General features: G+C 43.6%; 1 protein-coding gene across 1 annotated transcript in view; it reads right to left on the minus strand.

Moving 5' to 3' along the window:
* Positions 1-218, minus strand: part of HMGB1 (high mobility group box 1) — a 5977-nt gene extending 5759 nt beyond the window's left edge. The window contains exon 1 of the mRNA XM_004384156.1: positions 80-218. The gene's annotated coding sequence lies outside the window, so the exon portion shown is untranslated. The remainder of the gene's footprint in view (positions 1-79) is intronic.
* Positions 219-11025: the final 10807 nt, after the last annotated feature.

Genomic DNA, 11025 nt, shown 5'->3' on the forward strand with positions numbered 1-11025 from the left:
CGGCCGCGCCGAGTCCGCTCCGCCCGGGCCTGCGGCTGCCCGAGGCACGCTGCCCGCCGCCGCGCGGCCCCACACTCACCGTCCGCGAGGCACAGAGTCGCCCAGTGCCGTCCGGCTCTGCCTGGCCCGGCGCTGTCTCTATGGAGCTCAATGTACTGCAATGGCTGTGAGAGCGGGAGCCAGACGCAGCCTCCTCACTCTCTCCGCTCTGTAACATTACTCTCCAGCCAGCGCCGCTCCTATTGGCTACCGCCAACTCACTGGGCTCGCTCATTGGTCCGATCCCTCCCATTGTCCTGACCAGAGCCCGTCTGCTATTGGCTGTCTCCGGGGACACGTCATCAAGGATTGAAACAGCGCGCAAATCTGAATGTGTGTGTATGCCGGGCAAAGAGGCTGAGGCGGGAGAGGCAGAGGCATAGGCAGCAGCTGCTACGCGAAAGCAGAGCTCTATGGTGGATGTGTGCATGGTCTAACCCAAGCCAGCCCCACTCCGGAGCGGCCGCCCGAGCGAAAAGGGCCTGGCTTTTCCACAAGTGTCTCCAACTCCTCGGGCAAAAGAGACACCCACAGGCCTCCCCCCCCCTTCCTGCCCCACACTCACCTCCAAAGCCTGGAGATAAGAGGGCCTAGACTTTTAACAGACCTTCAAAAGTGGGGGTGACGGGATGAGATCGTGCCCCCTGGAAATTGGGGTCTATGAGAGTGCAGAGGGGCGAAGGCAGCCAAGCACAGAACCCCTCAACAGCATAGGGTTGTATTGCCCTTTAGATCTCCATGAAGGCAGGGTCTCCCCTACCAGAAAGTGATATGATACAGCGAATCGGCTTTAAAACACCCCTTCTCCGGGCTCATCTGCCGAAATGTCGGCTTGCCGAGCCCCCGAAATCTTCAATCACCCAGCAGGCATTCAGTTTCACCCTTTTTCTTCGTTTGATCGAGTTTCACAGCATGTCTAGAACTTTGTATTTAAATACAAAGCACCGTCTGAACTTCCTGGAAATCAAATAATTATTCCATGTAATTAAAGCACAGCCGCTGAGTTTTGATAATGGGGACTCTAGGAGGAAATGTTTGCGAGGGCCTGCTAGAATGAGCACTCATTAGAGACCACTTTTTTTTTTTTTTTTAACTGTTTGGCTATTTTATTTGACTTGGTGTAGATTACTGTTATAATCAAACGAATCCTTGTGAGGCTATCTTCCCCTCCCATCACACCACTTAGTCCATCCATGTAACTGCTCTAGGATTACAGAGTTGTGGGTATATTGTTACCCGGAGATTCAAGGGAGCCGAGAGTGCATATGCCCAAATCCACAGGTGAGGTTTCTCTAAGTCACCAAGCTGGCCAGTATTGATAGACATACTTTTCTTCTGTGTAGAGAAAGTATATACTATCATGGCCAGTTCTGAAGACGGTACATTTAGATCAGGCCTTTATGAGCTGATTATCTATTCCTTCTCACCCTGAGAAGACCACACCCCTATTCAGTTAGAACAGACTTCCCTTTTTTTCACTCTCTAATGGTACGTTTATATGCTTCTAAATCCACCAGCCAATTTCTCCAAAAGTAGTAGATCAAAGTCAATTTAAATCATGTATATGAATTTGGCTTCTTATATTCCCTCTAAGCTCCCATAACCTAATGTATTTGCTCAAATTTATTAAGGCTTCCCTGACCTACAATTTTAGTGTTTTTAATACACTCTCGATCTCTGGGATTATAATCTTGGTGAAGAGACTACATACCACACATGCTCATGAAGAAGATTTACATATTAAAAATACATAACACTGGCATAGTGCTCACTCAGTGTTTAAAAAGTAAATAAAGTTAACTTTTCTATTGTTATTTTCTCACATATATACCCTTCTCTACTTCTCTCTATTCATCAATCAATTTATATGCTTTATTTAAATCTAGGTATTTACTTCAATCCTGTTTTATCATCTTGATGCAAAATAGTCAAGAGCATGTTTAAAGATATGTTAAATGGCATTCATGATATCAAAATTTGGCTGTTATCTGAAGATAGTTCTATCGATATTTTCCATTAGCAATGCTGAGGTTTGCACTGACGCAGCCATATATTTTTACCAGTTGTCAGTAAGAGTTTACTCCACACAGGGCAAGTTTATGGCCACTGAACAGTGTGAGAACAACGGGCCCACACAAGGTTTCTATTCTGGCAGGTTGGTATGGTGAGCAATAGACACCGGAGTAAAATAGACCTTGATTCAAATCCCAGCTCCACTACTTACTATCTGGATGATCTTGCACACGTTTTTTAACCTCTTTGTGCCTCAATTCTCTCAGTTATAAAATGGAGGCTATTACAGGGTTGTTGAAAAGATTAAACTTTAAAAAAAAAAAAAAAATGTTTAAAATTATGTCGATCTCTTCAATCCTGTGACTTACAAAACCTCAAGTCCTGTTTGTTAACCTTGAATTTTTCTTCATATTTTAATTATATATGGGGGCAGAGGTTCCAAATCTAGTTAGGCCTTTTTTTTTCTTTAAATCCTAGCTTCAAACATCACCCATGTTCATCCAATCTGGTGGTGGTACCTTTATTTATTCCCAAGCACAACAGAGGCCCTGTCAGAGAACAGCGTCTAAAAATCCCCACCTACGGCACAGCATTTCTTGAATTTGTTTTTCCGTGGTAGAGGCAGAGAGGGACATAAAAAGAAACTTTTAAATACACTCTATAACTTCTAGCCCTAATCCTGCAATCCTGATGTTCACCTATTCATGATACTGTTGTTGTTGCTGGGTGCCCTGGAGTCGATTTTGACTCATAGCAACCCCCCATATGACACAGTAGCACTGCCCTAGGCTGTTATTTTTATGAGAGCAGATTGCCAGGTCTTTCTTCCTTGGAGCCACTGGCTGGGTTCAAACTACCAACCTTCGGGTTAGCAGCCAAGCGCTTAACTGTCTGCACCACCAGGGACCCTTCCTTCCTTCAACATGAATCATTAGCCGCAAATTGGCATCTATTTTAGAGTTATAAAGTTGTCTAATTGTAAAGCTGTCTATTTCAAAAAGCCTAAACACTCTACCCCATATTGTTTAGCCAAGTGAACGACAGATCTTCATTAATATAGCTGTGTCCTTTTTGAAGCTGCCACGGTCCCCTTTAGGGATCCCATAATACTCTAGACATTAATTACTGTACTCGCAATTGTAACTATCCAGGTATGTGTCTGCTTGCCCCACCGCACTGCGCCCTATTTTATCTTTGTATTCCAAGCACCTAGCACAGTGCCTGGCATATAAAACCAAAAATCCAAATCAGTTGCTGTCGCGTTGATTCCAGCTCATGGTGACTCCATAACAAGCATGAAATAGTCTGTTGAAAAAATGAATTAAGAACTGAAAGAGTACTTACTGTAAAGTATTGTTTTAATTTTCCTCTTCCATCTTTGGAGATACACATTTGGATCTTTCTAAATCAGAAGGCAGGAAAATAAAATAATAAATAATAAGTAAATGTTAGGGTAGTAAGATTGAAGATAGAGGCTAACTGTTCCTCACTTAAATAACTTAAAAATGGAGAGAAAGACGAGGAGGCTGGGAGGGGAAACCTCAAATGTAGATTAGCACGTACAGTTTTAGTATTTACCAATTCCTATGGTGGCACAAGGAGCCCTGGTGGTGCAGTGGTTAAGAGCTCAGCTGCTAACTAAAAGGTCAGCAGTTCCAATCTACCAGCCACTCCTTGGAAACCCTATGGGGTAGTTCTACTCTGTCCTATAGGGTTGCTATGATTGGAATTGGCTTGATGGCAATGGGTTTGGTTTCAGTCTTTTTTTTTTTTTTTTTTTCCCGGTATGGTGCACAAAGAAGCCCTGGTGGTGCAGCGGTTTAACTGCTCAGCCGCTAACTGAAGGATTGGTGGTTTGACCCTACCAGCCGTTCTGAGGTAGAAAGACGTGGTAGTCTGCTTCCGTAAAGATTACAGCCTTGGGAACCCTATGGAGCAGTTCGACTCTGTCATACAAGGTCACTATGAGTCAGGTTACTCCTTGTTGAGTCCAGTGAACTATGGCAAGCCAAAGGTGAATTTATTACCGAAAACTTCAAGACTGTCTTCCCAAAGGTTGCTTCCAACCGGCTTTTGAAATTTAACTCCACTGAGAAACAACAAAATCCCATAAGCAACTGAAAGCCTTTCATTGGATGTAGGATAGTGATTCCTCCCCAAAGCAATGAATCCTAAAGTCAAGTCATGTGCCTTCCCTTGTTTTCTCCTTAGCTAAAAGGGCTACTTTCTGACAAGGAGTAGAAACAGTAAACCAAAATGTCTGCCCAGGTCACCACACTACAGATCACACATACTGAAAACTTTTTTTTTTTTTTAAACTGAGGATTGAGAAAATAGTGGAGAGAGGAATTCAGGAAACGAAAGAAAACAGGTTTGCGAACTCCAGACGAGAAGCTAGGAGAGCGAGTTCCAACCCCAATCCCACCTCTAGTCGCCACTACTGATACCTTATCTAACTGGAAAGGATGTTTTATGACTACTAAACGGATAGGCCAGAAGAAAGAGCAGAGGTGGAGGGGAAAGAGGTGGTATATTTGTCTGTCTGTGGAGAAGGGGAGGGGTGGTTTGGGGTTACTTAAGTATACTTCCTGCTTCAGCCTAGGTTTTCTGTCAGAGTGTGGCTCGCAGGTGGGGGAATCAGTGACTTCAGCTGTGGGCAGCCTTGATGGCTGAGGCAGAGGAAATGGTGCCGAAGCTAATTTATACCAGTCATTTCTCTGTTGTTGTTGTTGGGTGCTGTTGAGTCAATTTTTGAGCCATAGTAACTTCACTGCGACAGAGTAAAACTGCCCCACAGAGTTTTCTAGGCTGTAATCTTTATGGAAGGAGCCCTGGTAGTGTAGTGGTTAAGTGCTCAGCTGCTAACCGAGAGGTCAGTGGTTCAAACCCACCAGCTCAGAGGGAGAAAAGACCTAGTGATCTGCTCCCGTAAAGATTACAGCCTTGGAAACCGTATGGGGCAGTTTTACTCTGTCCTATAGGGTTTCCATGAGTCAGAATCAACTCAGCGACAATGGGTTTGGTTTTGGTTTTAATTTTTACTGAAGCAGATGGCTAGATTTTTCTCCGTGGGAGCCACTGGGTGAATTTGAACCACTAACCTTTCAGTTAGCAGCCAAGCACTTAACTGTTGAGCAATCAGGGCTCCCCTGTGAGTTCTCTAGAATTTGAATATTTCATTAGTTAGTAAAAACAAACATCACACCTTTCCTTAGTAAGATTCTTGTTCTCTGATTAGTCAAAGAATGGTATACAAATGAAGAGGGGGAAAAAATCATCAGTGAAAGTTTTCACAAAATGATGATTAAAATTCAGAAAAGATGACAAGTTTAGGTCTTGATCTCAAGAATCACATCAACAGACCAAATTTGCTGCCATATTAAACGTGTAGCGAATTTTTTTAAAAAATTTTTTTATCGTACTTTAGATGAAGGTTTACAGAACAAATAGTTTCTCATTAAACCATCAGTACACATATTGTTTTATGACATTGGTTAAGAACCCCATGACGTGTCAACACTCTCCCCTCTCGACCTTGAGGAGCTTTTTTTGGTGAAAATATACATAGCCAAAGTTATTACACCATTTCAAAAGCTTCTATGTGTACAATCCAGTGACATCGATTATATTCTTCCAGCTGTGCTGCTATTCTCACTATCCTTTTCCAAATTATTCCATCACCATTATCTTCAACTCACTGTCCCCTAGGCTTCCCATCAAACCTTTTGAGTTGCTGTTGTCAATTTGATCTCACATAGATAATTCTTTTTTTTTTTTTTTATTGTACTTCAGGTGAAGGTTTACAGAAAACATAGTTTCTCATTAAACAGTAGTACACATATTGTTTTATGACATTGGTTAACAACCCCACGACATGTCAACCCTCTCCCTTCTTGACCTTTTTCTTTTTTTTTTTTTGGTGAAAATATACATAGCCAAGAATACACCATTTCAAAAATTTCTACATGCACAGTTCAGTGACATTGACTACGTTCTTCCAGTTGTGCTGCTATTCTCACTTTAGACGAAGGTTTACAGAACAAAATAGTTTCTCATTAAACAGTTAGTACACATGTTGCCCTGTGACAATGGTTAACAACCCCACTAAACGTCTAGTGAATTTTAAGAATAAATGTCTTATCACACCCATGAGGATGGTTGTCATCAAAAAGATGGACAATGACAAGAATCGGCGAGGAGGCGGAGAAACTGGAACCCTCACCACTGCTGGTGGGAATATAAAATGGTGCTCCCGTGCCACTTTGGAAAACAGCCTGGCGCGTCCTCAAAAGGTTAAACATAGAGTTACTATGTGATCCAGCACTTCCGCTCTTAAGTATGTACCCAGGAGAAATGAAAACATATGTTCACACAAAAACTTGTATACGAATGTTATTGTGTGCCGTCGAGTCGATTCCAACTCACAGTAACGCTATATGACAGAGTAGAACTGCCCCATAGGGTTTCCTAGGCTGTAATCTTTACAGGAGCAGATCGCCAGGTCTTTCTCCCTCAGAGCAAACGTGTATAGCAGCATTATTTGTAATTGCCAAGAAGTGGAAATAACTTCAATGTCCATTGACTGATGACTAACTAAAACAAATGTTATTTGTTATTACAATCAAATATTATTCATAAATAAAAGGGAAATAAAAGGAATGAAGCTCTGATCCAGGCTACAACATGGATGAAACTTGAAAACGTTATGCTGAGTGAAAGGAATTAGTCACAAAAGGCCACGTATCATATGATTCCATTGATATAAAATATCCAGAATAGAAAAATTTATTTAGACAGAAAGTTGAGTCGTGGTTGACAGGGGCGGGAGAGAAAGGAGACAGGGGAGTGATTGCTAATGGGTATGAAGTTTCTTTTAAGGGGGACAAAAATGTTCTCAAATGAGATTGTGGTATGGATTGAACAACCCTGTGAATATATTAAAAACAAAAAAAAATTGAATTGTACATTATAAGTGGACGAATCGTGTGTTATGTGAATTATAGCTCAATAAAGCTGTTTTGTTTTGTTTTTTAAAGAAAGAGTGGTTTTATGAGTGGCTTTGGGGTTGGAGATGGAACAATACTACTCGTCAGTTTTGCCCAATACCTATCCTGTGGCGGGGGCGTTTTAACATCTTCTGAAAACAATGGCTCTCCTCTTCACTAGGTGAAAAATTTTAATATTATCAGAGTTATATATTCTGTGTTTAAAGTATATTTTTGCTACAAAATAGTCATTTTGAGGAGCACTTTCTAGGAGTACCCTGGGAGATTTTTCTTGATAGCCTGAGGTGATGGAGCTAAGTAAGGCGAAACACAACGGTTAGGTCAACAGAGCCAAAAGCACTTCTCTGGCCTTCCTCGACCCATAGATGTTTCACTGGGCTAATGTGGTGTTTTAAAGAAGGAGGCCTGGTGGCGCAATTGTTAAGCACTCAGCTGCTAACTGGAAGGTTGATGGTTGGAACCCACCCAGTGACTCCGCAGGAGAAAAAACATGGCGATCTGCTCCCATAAAGATTACATCCTAGGAAACCCTATGGGGCAGTTCTACTCTGTCATGTGGGGTCGCTGTGAGTCAGAATTGACAGCACACAGCAACAACAGTGTTTTAAAAATCTGGAGCTTTTCACATTAAGAAAAAATTCAGATATTGGGCTTCTATTGAAAAATCAGAGATCTGATCAGCACATTTCAGCAGGGTGACAATCTCGTAGAGGGAAACGGGTGGGTGTTTTCTAGTTTGCCACAGTCCCCGGTGCTCCATAAGCATTCCACCTGACTTCTTGCCTTCTTGGCCCCTGTGGACTTCAGTTTGCAACCCCCGAGTCGGGTTGTTAGTATTTCATATGCCTATGAACTGCGCCTGTGAAATTGCCTGGATCAGAAGTTCCTGATCTAGGAAACACTATCATCACACAGAACACAGACTGGGCAACTCTGAACTAGAAGGGTTCCTTGGGTGAGCAAGAGGGCCGTTTGGGGTGACATCATATAGCATGTACTTTTGAATGAGGTCGCTATGAGTTGGAGTTGACTCGACGGCAATGGGTTTGGTTTTCTTCAATGAGGTATAGAGAGTCTGGTTGTACAGAGAGAGAGGATGGCTTATGACCCAGGTGAAAGATTAGAAACGAGCCTTATGCATTGTGTGTCCGGCACTTGTTAGGTACGGTCAAATCGATTCTGACTCTTAGTCGATTCTGACTCATAGCGACCCCAAGTGACAGAGTAGAACTGCCCCAAAGGGTTTCCTAGGCTGTAATCTTTACAAAAGGTACCCTGGTGGTGCAGTGGTTAAGCCTCCGGCTGCTAACTGAAAGGTCAGTGGTTCAAACCCACCAGCCGCTCTGTGGGAGAAAGATGTGGCAATCTGCTTCCGTAAAGATTTTATAGCCTTGGAAACCCTATAGGGCAGTTCTACTCTGTCTTATAGGGTTGCTATGAGTTGGAATCAACTCGAAAGCAATGGGTTTGGTTTGGTTAATCTTTACAGAAGCAGATTGCCAGGTCTTTCTCCTGCAGAGACGTTGGGTGGGTTCGAACCAATGACCTTTCTGTTAGCAGGCCAGTGCTTAACCATTGCGCCACCAGGGCTCCTTTTCTGTTCATCCATGTTGTTGTTGGGTGCCACCAGGGCTCCTTACCTAGATTATTTTACTTAATCCTCACAGCAGCAATCCTATGAGGCCAGGATGCTTCCCTTTCTTTTACAGATAATGCTAACTGAGGCTCAGAGAGATCCATTCAGTTGTCCAAGGTCACACAGCTAGTGAGAGAGCAACAATTGTGACCCAGTTCTGACTCCAAAGCTAAGGTTTTCTCCACTCGGCCACCTGACCTCTCAGTTACTAACACAGCAGTGTGCATCATATTTTTTTAACCTAAATGTGCCTCATATAGGAGTCCTGGTGGCGCAATGATTAAGTGTTTGGCTGCTAATGGAAAGGTTAGCGGTTCGAACACACCCAGTGGCTCCAAGGGAGAAAGCTCTGGCGATCTGCTCCCATAAAGATTACAGCCTAGAAAACCCTATAGGGCAGTTTTTCTCTGTCTCATGAGGTTGCTATGAATAGACTCAATGGCACCCAACAACAGCTACAAAAACAACATGCCTCACATCCCCACGGGAATCCAGGCACCAGCTTGAAATGCACAGTTTACAGCCTCAGCTTTCAAAGTTTTTGAATAGGACCCAAACTAAGAAATGCATTTTACATACAATACAGAAAACAAACCAAACCCACCGCCGTCAAGTCGATTTCGACTCGTAGCGACCCTATACGGCAGAGTAGAACTGCTCCATAGGTTTTCCAAGGAGCAGCTGGTGGATTCGAACTGCTGACCTTTTGGTTAGCAGTGTGAGCTCTTAACTATTGTGCCACCAGGGCTCCACATATACAGTAAACCTTGAAAGCAGAAACTGTGTAAGGTGGAAACCTGTCAGAGAAGGAAAACTCAAATATTCTCCACTAAGATGATCGACAGAAAAGTGGTAAGACTGTACCTTGTCAAAGGCGGAAAACTTCCAACACCAGGAAAAATAAGGCAGCCTCGTCGAGTTCCAGCTCTCACAGGTTTCACAGTAAGATTTGAGGGAAAAAATTTCATGAAATAATACCTACCTATACTGTGATGGGCTCTGATTTTTTGTTTTTGAATCGGAAATTGACTTCCCAGGCCATAAATGGGCCCCGCAGTTTGCAGAACGCTGAATTCGAACAATAGGTAAAGAAGCCAGGTTTCACCTCCAGGGAAACATCAGTTCTAACTGACAGGGGCAGGTGCGGCAGTCTGACTGAATGGGACAGAGAGAACCAGGCCAGAAGGGACTGAGCTTCCAGGGCCAGGAGCCAGGACTCCCCAGCTGACTGAGCGAGACTGGTGCCAGTACTGCGGCCCATCCCAAGCCCAGAAAGGAGAGTGCATGGCTCTGCTAGAGAGACTCCACACAAAGACGGGCTGCGCAGGCCAGAGAGCTTCAGGAGATACCTCGGTGATACATGAAACCAAACCAAACGCCTTGCCATCAAGTCAATCCCGACTCATAGCAATCTTATAGGACAGAGTAGAACTGCCCCATAGGATTTCCAGGCTGTAATTTTTATGATAAAGTAGGAGGGTTAGTGAAAAAGACAAAGACCCTCAACGAGATGGACTGACACAGTGGCTGCAACAAGCGTAACAATGATTGTGAGGATGGTGCAGGACCGGGCAGTGTTTCGTTCTGTTGTACAGAGTTGCTATGAGTTGGAACCGACTGGATGGCACATAATAACAACAACAACAACGGCAATTTTTATGGAAGCAGACTGCCACATCGTTCTCCTGTGGAGCAGCTGGTGGGCTTGAGCTGACGACAGTGTTCAAAAGTAAAGATGTCACTTTAAGGACTAAGGTGCGCCTGACCCAAGCCGAGGTATTTTCAGTTGCCTCATATGTATGCAAAAGCTGGACAATGAATAAGGAAGAGCAAAGAAGAATTGATGCCTTTGAATTATGGTGTTGGCGAAGAATGTTGAATATCCCATTGACTGCCAGCAGAATCAACAAATCTGTCTTGGAAGAAGTACAGCCGGAATGCTCCTTGGAAGCAAGATGGCGAGACTTCACCTCACGTACTTTGGACGTGTTATCAGGAGGGACCAGTCCCTGGAGGAAGGACATCATGCTTGGTAGTGTAGAGGGTCAGTGAAAAAGAGGAAGACCCTCAAGGACATAAACTGACACAGTGGCTGCAACAATAAGCTCAGACATAGCAAGGATTGTGAGGATGGCGAAGGACTGGGCAAGGTTTTGTTCTGTTGTACATAGGGTCGCTATGAGTCAGAACAGACTCGACGATACCTAACAACAACACATTTCGGTTAGCAGTCGAGCGCTTAAACACTGCACCACCAGGGATTCTTAGATGATGCCTGCAAGTCCTCAGAGCTGAGGAAAGAAATCTTAGTAGACCTGATCAATAGCTTCC

This window comes from Trichechus manatus, unplaced genomic scaffold (genome assembly GCF_000243295.1).
Source record: "Trichechus manatus latirostris isolate Lorelei unplaced genomic scaffold, TriManLat1.0 scaffold00118, whole genome shotgun sequence".
NCBI classification, from domain to species: Eukaryota; Metazoa; Chordata; class Mammalia; order Sirenia; family Trichechidae; genus Trichechus; species Trichechus manatus.